At 43.7% G+C, this 12920-nt stretch overlaps 1 protein-coding gene across 6 annotated transcripts in view; it reads left to right on the top strand.

Annotated features, from left to right (window-relative positions):
* The window catches only part of Mcc (mutated in colorectal cancers), a 387123-nt gene that overhangs the window by 242664 nt on the left and 131539 nt on the right, over positions 1–12920 (top strand). The window lies entirely within an intron of this gene.

Here is a 12920-nt window from a genome sequence, read left to right as displayed (position 1 = left end):
CATGCTGGGAAAGCTTGTGGCTTAACCACCATGTCAAATGAGTGTGGCTGTTGTTCAGCTTAGTGACCTGGTTTTACTCAGAGTTAAATGTCACTCTGCTGAGTAATGGAGCTACCAGCCTGGTTATGAGGTCACTGCTAAGTTCAGATAAGAAGAGGTCCCCCCATCTCAGTTCTTCTGTTCATCAGTGTTGGGCATCTCACCATTTATTCAACAGTAAACTTCTCCAAGACATTTTATGTGAAGTCTTGCACAAGCCTTGGAATAATTAGCACCATGTTGTTCTGCTGGGTTCTTGGATCTCTGTGGCAAATTCAAGACTTACTTAGTTATTTGTCAAACATAACTATTTTGCTGTTGTTCCCTACTGAGAAAACAAGAAAAAATGATGTTTATTTTTCTTTGTGGGCTTGAGATTACAGAAGGAGTTCTTAGGTGGCTGGATAGTTTTAGCCAAGTGCTATTTCTGTAATTGTGTCACAGCTATTAGTGGCATTCTGTAAACAACAATCCCCAGGTATGGATAACTGGAAAAAAGACTACCCACAAAACACACTTTTTAAAAAAAAAAATCTTTAATCTTTTTTTATAGTCCAGTCTTTATCCCCTGTCCCGGTCTACCCTCTGACTGTTCCATATCCCACACCTCCCCCTGCCCCACTTTACATCCCTGTCTCCAAGAGGATGTTCCTATCCCACCAGAGCTCCCCGTACCCTGGGTTCCCAAGTCTCTTGAGGGTTAGGTACATCTTCTCAGACTGAGTCCAGACCTGGCAGCCCTCTCCTGTATATGTGTTGGGGGTCTTATCTCAGATGGTGTATGCTGCCTGGTTGGTGGTCCAGTTTCTGAGAGATCCCAGGGGTCCAGGTTAGTTAAGACTGTTGGTCTTCTTATAGGGTTGCCCTCCTCAGCTTCTTCTAGGTTTTCCCCAATACAGCCACAGGGGTCAGCAGCTTCTGTCCATTGGTTGGGTATAAATATCTGCATCTGATTCTTTCAGTTGCTTGTTGTGTCTCTCAGAGGGCAGTCATGCTAGGCTCCTGCACAAAACACACTTTTATAGAAAAGTAAGAAGTGTACCTGAGTAGTATTTTGGTTAATAGTTCTTTACAAGGGAACCACATTAAAGGAGGAAGTCCTGGTTGTATAACATTCATGAAAACAGATCCATGTGGCCTCATAAATGGAAATGCACATATGTACACATGAAGAGCAGATATAAGAAATAATACAATAGATGTGGAATTAAAGGTAGAAAATGCTTTAAATGTGACAAAACACGAAGGTTGGTATTTTAAAATATGAAAGGCTTCAAATTAGGAGACGTGTCTAGAGAATAAATCAGTGGTTGGTGACAATATAAATCTGTTAATTTCATAAGTGGAATGCAGACAGACTATTTTCAACAATTTCCTGTTCCTGTCCTCAAAGACCTTGATATTACCAGAGCATTTGCTGAGTGATGGTACCCCTAAAGATGCCCACAGCCTAATCTCCAGACATGAGTAAGAACCCAAAGATGGCAGACTAGATTGTGTTGTCTAGGTGCAGTTAATGAAAGGGGTCCATGGAAGAGGGAGTCAGGAAAGTCAGAGTTGAAAGAAAGAGATGTAGTGGTGGAGATTTGAAGATGGTGTGCTGCTGCTGGCCCTGAAGACCCAAGAGGAGGTCACAAATTTAAGAATGCTGGCAGCCACTGGAAGCTAGAAGACAGAAAACAAATTCTTCCCTCGAGCCTCCCATGGAAGCCCTGCCTTCTAGCACCTCGATGTAGGCCCAGGGAAAGCCCTTTCAGGGCATCTGACCCCCAGAGCTGTTAAGATAAAAACCACGTGTTGCTTGAAGTCTTCAGGGCTCGGCCATTGGATTACAACAACTAGAAACTAACTTGGAACCTGAACAGTTCAGTAACTTTAAGACTGTGTTCTGCTCCCTTCATGCAATTATGTCCTTGTCTGACTGCATTGAATGCTTTAAGTATCATCTCTGGTGTTCTCAGAAACCAGCAGGAAAGATGGTAGAATTCCCATTTATACAGATAAAGCACAAGTTGCTAAAGTCCCACATTGCAAAGTTAGTGTTAGAGCTAGGGTTCCATCTGGTTTCCATAATGCTGAAGTGTGCTCTCTCTCTCTCTCTCTCTCTCTCTCTCTCTCTCTATATATATATATATATATATATATATATATATATATATATATATGCTGAATTTTAAATGATTTAAGATATAGCTGATAGTTATAGTTTTGCTTCCTTCCTAATTCATATATATCTCCTTATGTTCAATGGATCTGTTGGTGAAGTTACATCCAGTCACCTCTCCAAAACCTCTCTGGCAACAGAGCCTTAAACACTGTGGTTCTCAACCTTCCTAATGCTGTAACCCTTTAATACCGTTCCTCATGCTGTGCTGACTTCCAACCATAAAATTATTTTCATTGCTACTTCATAGCTGTAGTTTTGCTACTGTTATGAATTGTCTTAGGTGACCCTTGTGAAAGGCTCATTTGACACCCCCCCCCCATGGGGTCACAACCCACAGGTTGAGAACTGCTTCTTAGCACATGCGCCTTTGCAGGGGAACATTTAGATTCAAATTTACAGGGCAGTCCCTCAGCACTTTGGAACTGGCTGCCTATTTGTTTATTCTTTGGGCGTTTATAAGGCAGTACGGCATAGTCACTGGATGTGGGGCATAGAGAGTTACCTGCTTCTAAGTCAGTCAGGGGGATCTCAGATGATCTGTCTAGTTAACTTCTCTGACTAGTTGCTCCACGTTCTACAGTCAACTGGCATTTAATGGCTAGAATGGCTATCACTGTCAACTGTCAACTTCCTGCCACTTCTCTTCTGTATAGAAGTAAAATAGGTAAGCATGCCACAGCTGCTTTTTTCCCCCCCTGGAAATCAAAGTGGTAGTCTCTAGTTAGTCTTCCACCAAGTACAGCGAAAACCTCTGAGCTGTTGTATCAAAGCAAGGTTACCGGTGGTCTCCGGGCTAATGTTAGATTGTTTCATGAACACTGGTTTGACGTCTTGTGACGTACGAGGTTGTGAAATTTTGCTTTGAACGTTCCTTTTGGCTTGCTGGGTGCTTCCAGAGCTTGGTGAAGCACACCTATTATATCTCACAGCTTAGGTGGACATCACAGGCCTGATATCCCTGAAGGGATCCTCTCTCAGGGCCTTGCATTCAAAAACCTTCCTTGCGTGGAGTTGATCTTTGTCCCATGAAGAGCATGGACATCCTTCCTCCCGTGTATTTTTCTGTTTCATATATCCACTGCCCATCTGTTTTAACACCTGTACTATTCTTTGGTCTGCTTTTATAGTTAAGTGAACTTGGAATTGGCCTGAGTAAAAGAGGGAGTAGGTGTTGCTTCTTGTCTCTTCCATTGGCTAGTCCTATTGCCCTGGGCACATGACTGCCTCTGACTCAGCCACCTCCTACTTACAAGAGCGTGATGTTTAAGAGGGACATGTGACAATGTGCTCCATTGCAGATAATGTCAGGTGGCTTTTCATACCATAACCCTCTATAAAATACTTGTCCTCTCAATCTTAATTTCCTCCCATTCCTGTTGTTTTATGAAATGCGGTGTAATGCAGCAGGAGGGAGTAACTTAGCTGACCCTGACAAGGTGTCCCCGAACAATCAAACCACGCAACAGATGAAGCTTTATTGGTGGGAAGGAAGGGGACCCAGAAGAGTATAGTAGAGGTCGAGAAAAAGAGGCAGAGAGGGACAGAAAGAGAGAGGAAGAAGCCAGTTGGGAACACACAGGGAAGAGAGAGGGAAGATGGGGAGAGAGGGGAAAGAAGGAAGGGAAGGAGAAGAGAGATTGTGTGAGAGAGAGAGAGAGAGAGAGAGAGAGAGAGAGAGAGAGAGAGAGAAGCTGAGCACTTCTTAGACACCTGGCTCCTGTCTCATACTTGGTAGTAGGAGATGCAAGCTGTTGCTGTGTAGCTGTAGGGCAGATCCTCGAGGACTTGCTATTGCTAACAACCCCCTCTCTGCTTTGGTGTTGTTTGTAATGCAAACTTCCTTAGTGAATATGCAAATGTCAGTCCTGTGTACTCTTGAAATTTACTTACTACACAAGGTCAACACTGCAGTTATGCCCCTGTAGCCTGTGGTCTTCTTTGGGAGCTGTGTGTATTCTAACTTCATGTAATAGTCTGGTAGGACCCAAAGTTGTGGTGCTTGTTATCTACTACCTAGAGAGCTATAGACACTTTTAGTTCATTTTGATAAACAGAAGAATTTAGTTTGTCCCCTAGTCTTTGTCTTATAAATCTTGGCCACACCCAGTCATGGCTTCTAGGAACTTGTAGCAGGTGTGGGAAGGCTTGCAGATAACATGGCCACGCTGGCACTGACTCCAGCTCTATTTGTAATGTCAGTTCCCATCTGAGCCCAGACCTCTTTGGCTCTAAATAATGCATGGCCCCTTTTATAATCCCATCCCAAAGCTGGGGCTGGGAGGCCCCTTTATGGCTTGCTTTTCTCACTCCTGCTTGCACAGTCTATGGGATGGTAATGGGGTCACACACCAGATCTGCTGATGGTCCTCTTGCTAACATCTAAGAATATAGGAAAACTTAGAAAGGCCTGGTGCATATGGAGGGATGCCCTGATTTAGTGTGGGTTAGCAACAATTTCTTGAGAAAGAACTCATCTGCTTTGTTTGGGGGTGGGGGAGCAGTCATAGGTATACATGTATGCTTTTGTTAGTGTGTACTATTACTGTCTTTTCTACCAAAGTTTGGGAGTCCCAGGACATGGAACCCTTCCCTAGCTAACCTGTGAAATATGCTGGGTTTCTTTGATCCTCAAAACAGCTAGTGATTGATGGATTTGTTTTCATCTTAAAAAGAAACAGAGGAATTCCCAGGGTCCCAGAGCCAATAAAGTCATTTAGTGACAAGGCCTGCTATACAGAGATTCGGATTTTGACAACCACACAATGTATGCTGTCTTACCTGTGGTATTATCAGAGTTTGGGGTTTTTTTGTCTTTCTTTTTAAGTTTTAATATATAAGAACTTAGGGCTGGGAAAATGACCCAGTGACTAAATGTATGTAGTGTTCTTCTACAGGACCTGAGAAAGAGTTCTCAGCATCCATGTTTGGCTGTTGATAACCGCTTACATCTCTAGCTCCAGGGGATTGTACACCCTCTAATGGTAGCTGCATTCATGTGTACACACCCACACACAAATACATATAAAAAATAGTAAAAATCCATTCTTAAAATATAGGAGTTTTTGGTTGTTGTTGTTGTTTTTTAAAGGCCATCTAATTTCAGTAAGGAGACTTCAGAGTCAGCTTTGAGATGGAGAAAATGTTGCTGGTGACCTTGACAGATATGTAGGGATAGAAGGGTTTGACTTATGTGGCTGGGTAACTATACTGGAAAGGCAGAAGAAAGTCTGGTAGTGAGGGGCAGGTGAGAAATGGATTAGAATTCATAGGCAGTAAACATGCAAATACCTTGGGAGCAGATGTTGAAGGGCCTTTAAGATCCAAAGGCTAGCACTTTTTTTTTAATTAGATATCTTTATTCATTTACATTTCAAATGTTATCCCCTTTCCTGGTTTCCTCTCCGAAAACTCCCTCCCTCTATCCCCTCCCCCCTCCCCCTGCTCACCAACCCACCCACTCCTGCTTCCTGGCCCTGGCATTCCCCTACACTGGGACATAAGAGGCTAGCACTTCTGTTTTTTTTTTGGTTTTGTTTTGTTTTGTTTTGTTTTTTGTTTTTTTTTTGTTTTTTTTTTTTTGGTTTTTTGAGACAGGGTTTCTCTACGCAGTCCTGGCTATCCTGGAACTCACTCTGTAGACCAGGCTGGTCTTGAACTCAGAAATCCACCTGCCTCTGCCTCCCAAGTGCTGGGATTACAGGTGTGCGCCACCACTGCCAGGCTGAGGCTAGCACTTCTTAAATTCTCCTAAAGCAGGGATTCTTCTCACTGCTGTCCTGGGGCTGTGCTGTGTGCTTACTGTTGCATGCTAAGCTGCATCCCCTTCCCGTGCCTTGGATATTGAAACCAAGAATGATTCACTGTAGACCAAATGTCCCCTGGGAGGAACAAATAGACCCTTGGTTGGGAACAACCTCCCCTCTAGAGCATGCTTAGAACCTTGCGACAAGTAGTAATGACCATAGTGACCCTTCAAAGGGCGTAAAACCATGGTAACCAATATCACCTAAAGGTAGACAGGGCACCCAGCTCTGTCTGCCATGCCTGATACCATATATTCCATCCCCAGAACTGCCAATCAATCAATCAATCAATCAGATAAAGGTGTCGCTGTAGGGCAGGCTTTACACCAGGCTTTTGATTTGGTTTAAAAGGACACAGTGTTAATTGAGGAGGATGAGGACAGTGGCCAAAGAAGGAAGCCACCTTCATTGCTAATCCGATGTCAGACACCATGTCTGATCCAGGCTTGGGGCTGCCAGAGTTCAGGTTGCTTGAAGACATTTTGGAACCCAGTTTAATGTCAAATCCATTCATATGTAACACAGGCTCCAGTGAATAGACAAAGATGTCAGGCAAACAAAACAAAGTTGGTCAGTCGCCCCCTGGGCCTCATTAATCGCGCTTTTTGAGAGGTTTATTGGCACATACTCTGCAACCCACATTCTGTGTGTGTTGCCTTGGTTTAAGAATCAGGACTGAAGAGCCAAGGTACAGAAATTGAAGCAGGTGAAGTAAGATATAGTCAGGTCACTAGTCACAGTTACAAGCATCTATTCTTGGGAACCGCCTCCTCCCCCCTCCCCCCAACCTGAGTGAGTATCTGTAGTTCCTATCAGCCTATGCTCTGGGTTTATACATTGCTGGCTACTCAGCCAGTTCTCCCCTGCAGAGCAAAAGAAGTCTATTCCTTGGTTTTGATTCTCTTGGCTGCTTTAATCTGAGTGTGCACTCATTTGTCCTTTTTTAAAGATAGCGGGATTCCCAGCCTTCAAACTGTCTCTAGCTGGCGGGAGTTCAGGCAGCAGAGCCCCACCCCCTGCTGCTAGCCCCACCCCCTGCCACTAGCCCCGCATAATTCGGAATGAACTTAGTGTGAACTAGATTTCTTAAATCTTGCTGATGTACTCTGCTGTTAAACCATATTTCTTTCTTGGCCACATAGTAAATTATTTTAGCTTGCTTGGCGATGACAGCGATTCCTGAGCAATTGAGATTAGTAAATTGTTAGTTCCTCTACATGGTCGAGATTGGTGCAGAGCTAGAAAATTTTTGAATCCTAACACCAGACTATTTGGGATGTCAAACAAAATGGATGGTCTCTTCTCAAGGACCTTTCTTTGGGAGGCAAGTTTGTGGTCACAGAAGGGTCCTTGCTGCCTGTTTGTTGTCAGAGCCATGCATTATTTTCTGCAGCCTCCCCTTTTATACAACTGTCCCCCAAATCCCTGGTATCCCAGAGAACTAAAACCTCACCTTGGAGAGATTCAGTGCAGATGAACTCAGCCCCGGTTCACTCCCTCCTAGTAAAGATGAGGTCTCAGCCACACTGAGAGGCTGTGGCTTTTAGGCCTGAGATTTGCTTCAGGCTGGTAAGGTAGGACCATGTGTGGTCACTGGGTCCTTCCTGGTTCTTTGTTTCACAGAAGACCTTTGTCTTTCCTTTCAGCTAAAGAGCCTAGGGGATGAGGTTTGGCTTGCACATGGGTGGAGGCTCTTTCTTTGTTTCAGTGTCAATGTCGGATAATGCTGGTTCCTTTATATGACAATTTTAATGTTATATGCCTGTCTGCATTGGTGGGAGAGAATTCTAGAATCGGATGACTGAGTTGTAACTGTCAGTTGTCTATTCTGTTAGTGTTAGCTAAAGGTTTCATACAAAAGTTGTATTTGAGACTTATATGCATACTTGCTTCATATCTGGCCATCTCTTCTTTGGGTATTTTTCACTAAAAGCCTTGTTACCCTCTATCTCCACATAAGTACAGAAACTCGATAGTTATGGAAAAAAAAAACATGTAGAACTATGCCAATCACAAAAATAAAGTTTTTTTAAGTCAGAGTCATTTTTCTTTCATACTGTTTGGAACCAGTACAGGAAAAGAAAATCTTGTTTCCCAGTTAGGGGAAAAAAAAAAAACACAAATAAACAAAACAAAATGTAAAGACAATTAAATTTGGGAAGAGGGTAGGGAAAATGTTAAAAGCTTATACCATAGCTTTAAAAGATGATCTTAAATAGAAATGTAACAGTGGGTTTAGAAACGGGATTGCCTCCATCATATTCTGGGGAATTAGTGATAGTACCCAGATTCATTTCCACAAATGTTTGGAGCTAATAGGTGGAGAAATGATTATGTTAAGAGCAAACTCTAGCATTATGAGATTTCAGAAGACCATTGTGAAAATTTAAGCCAGCAGTCTCCTCGCACGGAGGTGGGTACAGATGGACTTTGACAGTGCTGAAGAGGATTTGAGAGTTATAAAGATGGACTCAGGACAGCAGGGTGAGGGGGTGTGGAAACCGTCTGAGTAACTCATCCCCTGCCATTCCTCGTGGTTCTGGTTTGCTGATAGTTCTGTCTGCCCAGACTCTCCCTCAACCCCTGTGCTCTCAAGCTGGGGATTTTGAAATGTCACACTTCTCCAGATGTAGGACTAGCTCCAGGAACGGCCAGACACTGGTGGGCAGTACTGAAGGCAGTATTCCTAGCCACATAGCTATGGCTAGATTATCATCTGTGGCTGCAAATAAATGTACCTTCTTGAAGATTGTTCAACACTGAAGCCCTGTGGAGAGAGGGCTGCTGATGGTTTACTAGGGACATAACATCAATTCTACCCTTCTTTCTTTTGAGATAGAGAAGAACTCTCTGAAGGATGGTCTGATAGGTTCTTTCTGACCTGGCACCTAAAGCAAGACAAAGGAGATCTGCAGCAAGGAAAAAGTTGGAATTTAGACAACAGCATTAGGAAGGAAAATGTTTCCTGCCCCTTCCCCCAGCTTAAATTGTTTCCAAGTTCGGCAAATTAGTGTTCTTTTCAGGAGTGTGAAGATCTGCACTTTGGCTAACCTTCTAAACCAGTGCCAGTAAGGAGCAGATGGGCTGCTGAGAGGCCCAGAGCACCATCTGCAAAGACCCATCATCCAGCAGTCATGTTACCCCCGGTAAATCATACAGAGCCTTCATTTAAGCTCTTCTGCCCACTCGGACACTCTCCCCCCATCTCTCGTTCTTCCTACCTGTTGGAATCCAGCTTTCAAACTGAGCTCTAAGGAAACCTTAAATCTTCTCCAGTGGATCCTGCATCCATCTCTCCTATGCCTCCTTTGGCAGCCATTAAGCCTTTGCTGTGGCCCTTATCCCAAGCAAACACATGATTGCTAGACTTCCTGCCATCTATGAGACAGCCAGCTCCTCCCTTGATGGATATGCATCTAGTGCTGACTACACGCAGTCAACTGCAAGAGGGAAACCTAGGAGTTCACCATCAGGTGTAGAGATTGGCTTGCGTCTTAGGGTTTCCACTGCTGTAATGAAACATCATGACCAAAAAGCAAGTTGGGATGGAAAGGGTTTATTCTGCTTGCACAACTCTGGCCTGATTTTGGCCACAAGAATCTAATAGTTGTCAGCCCTCAGAGGTTGGATGTTGAAACAGTCCCAATCTCAACCTTTTTAGTGCTGTGACCCTTTAACATAGCTCCCCATGGTGTGGTGATCCCACACCAAAACATTATTTTTGTTCTTACTCCATAACTAATTTTTCTACTGTTATGAATCATAATGTAAATATTTTTTGGAGACACAGGGTCTCTAACTGAGTTGCGACCCACAGGTTGAGAACCAGTGTCCTAGGGGATTTCTATAGTCTCTGTCTGGAGCCAGAATAAACTGCATGTAATATCAGTGAAGGAATTCCATAGCAACAGGGGAACCTGGACTTGCCAACAAAAGCCAAAGCAAACAAGCAAAAAAGTTTTCTAAACTAGGTAGTGGTAGCGTTTGCCTTTAATCCCAGGCAGCAGAGACAGGTAATTACTGAGTCTGAAGCCAGCCTGGTATATAGAGTGATTTCTAGGAGAGCCAGGGCTACACCAAGAAAACTTGTCTCAACAAAACAAAACAAAAATAAAGTTTTCTTCTTCCATGTTCTTTTATCTGGCTGTCACCAAAAGGTGCCATCCTCATCACGAGCCCCTGGGAGTTTCTGTGTGCCATCCCCATCACAAGCCACTGGGCATTTCTGTGTGCCATCCCTATCACAAGCCACTGGGCGTTTCTGTGTGCCATCCCACACAAAAATGATCTAGATTGCAGATCTATTCAAGCTGGCAACCATGATTAACAAGCACACACAAAATCTTTCGAAAAGCATAAAAATATTAAAAGAAGAACTACCTGGAATCTCTCATTCATATATACTTAATGCTTTAACAGTTTACTGTACAGAGAAAAATTGATCCCTTTTATGCTGCAGTATCCTAATGTGTAAGCATATATATATACATATATATTTACATGTAATATATATATATATGTGTGTGTGTGTGTGTGTGTGTATATATATATATATTCTTTTCTTGCATGGAAATCTTTTCATGAAATTTTTCATGAATAATTCTTTCATTGGAGATAGCAGAGCTTTTCTCTCACATAGCTGATCATGGTTCATCTCCGTAGATGAAAGTTGAAGACAGAGTGAGTTCTTTCTTAAATCTAGAAGACTATTCCTCTCACCTTCTATTTCAGTCTCACCAAAGAGACGAAAGTGCTGCCAGTGAGCAGTAAAGCAATGTTTTGCAAGTGCATTCCCTTTCCAACACATTCCATTCATCCATGTTGTATTTATTTTGCTTCATTGGATTCTGAGCCAGAAGAGCCCATTTGAACACTTGAAATGTGTGATGTTGTTAAATTGAAAGCATGGGAGACAGAACAACGATAACAGCAGCTACTCGTAGAGGTGATGTCGGAGGAGCTAGGATTTGACACGCAAAGCCCTACTTTTTGTCAAAGGGCTGGGTCTCTGGTTGGCGCTCTCCAGTCTTTCACTCCACAAAACGCACAGTTTCTAATCGAGGTGTTGATGTTTGTCGGCAAAGCCCAAATTGGAGTGCATGTACTTGTATGCAATTGATTGGTAAATAAGATTTCCTTTGATTTTCCTTTGAGGACGGACAAGGCAAGCCAGTCCCTTCTGAGCACCAAGCTCTGCCCTGAAATGGTTCTCCCTGCTCCCAATAGCCAGCATACTTGCCTCTAACAGCATTTGAGAAGACAAATGCTCCTGTGCCAGGCTGCAAATGGATTAAAGCCACGCTGATCCTCATCTGTCAGAACAATTAACATGAGGGAAACACTTGCCCTACTTACAGCAGACGGGGGAGGGGAGGGCCGGGGAGCTCCGTGGTGTCGCTCATAAGATTAATGTGGCCCTATGGGCAGCAGAGAGCACTGGATTTATTTTCTGAGCATTGCATGGATTTACAGGGATGACAGCAGCAGCTAAAAGCACAGACTGTGCTCCGAAAGGGTTTCTGTAGGGTCCTCAATGAGACATGGAAGAAATGTGACTGGGGTGTGTAGAGGTGCATGAGAGAGATGGCTAGCCTTTCTAACTGTAAAGCAGGACTTATAGACCACTTTGTGATCTCCTCGTGTTTAAACCCCGTTGAATTCAAGGCTTAAACAGGAACCTGACTTCGTCGAGGTTGTATAAATATTAGTATAAGAGTTTCATGAAATAAGTGGAAAAGATAGAAGTGGCTTCAATCACTTTGAAACGGCAGCTCTGTTTGGAGAAGGGCTTCAGACCTGCTGGAATTCCAATAGAGATGGCTTTGTGCTGTGGGGAACAAGGAAAGGAAAACAGAATGCAGCAATTAAGGAGGAGATATCTAGAAGGGTTTTACTGTTCGCGGATAGAAGTGGCATGGGAGAATACGGAGGTTAGCACCACAGTATAGAAGACAGACTGCGTGACACTACTTACCAGAGCGCCAGATCAAATTTTAATTACGAGATGCCTAGAGAGGAAGGAAGCCAGATGTTGGCAGAGGTTTAGCCATCCCTGCAAAGAACAGACTTGGGAGCAAAGAGAAAATACTCATTTAGCCAACAGTTATGGCAGAGTGGTTTGTGACATTGTTTCTTTCAGATGTCCTTCCTGCAGAGACCCTCATGGGTAAGTTGTCTGTCCTGGGGCCTCCCCTCTCCATGCTTGCAGTCATCTTCTGGTTTCTAAAATCTCCATTGCCCGCCCCCCCCCCCCCATGACTTTGGTGTTTGAATTGGACATTTAACCATTTAAAAATCTTCTGCAAAATGTCCGAAATCCTGTGACCTAGGCTACTTGTTTCTGAACCAGACCAGCAGATAGGGAGAGTCTTTGAGCATCAAGACCACATGCAGAAGGGTTTTCCACAGTGTATCCCCGTGCACATTCTGACTCAGCAGCTTCTCTTCCTCCTCAGTGTCCATTCTTAGGCCACCTCCTGTGTGGTTCTCTTTGTCTACCCAGTGCATGGTTTGATTTGAAAGCCCCACCTCTGCCTCTTTCTATGCTGGCAATGAAAGACCCTTGTGGGGAGACCCCCACTCAAGTCCCAAGACTGTGTGTATCCAAGGAATCACGAAAGACCATCTTGATGCAAACACACGAGGCAGTTTAATGATGGAGCTCCGGGCTGACACGTATCTCTCGCAGGAGACAAGAGGAGTCGACCCTAAGGCTCAAAGTTAGGGATTTATATAGGAAAAGAGTGTTGGGCGGGGGGGGGGGGATAGGAGAAATTGGCGCAGTTACACACAATTGGGCAGTTTAAACATCAGCAAGCAGGGTCTTTCAGCATCTGTAGGGACAGTTGTTCATGTGGACAGTATCCCCAGTATGGTTTTCTGTTTGTTTGGTTTTTGTCCTTTAAATTCTT

Source organism: Mus musculus, chromosome 18 (genome assembly GCF_000001635.26).
Source record: "Mus musculus strain C57BL/6J chromosome 18, GRCm38.p6 C57BL/6J".
NCBI lineage: Eukaryota > Metazoa > Chordata > Mammalia > Rodentia > Muridae > Mus > Mus musculus.
This window is presented reverse-complemented; position numbering and strand designations above follow the sequence as displayed.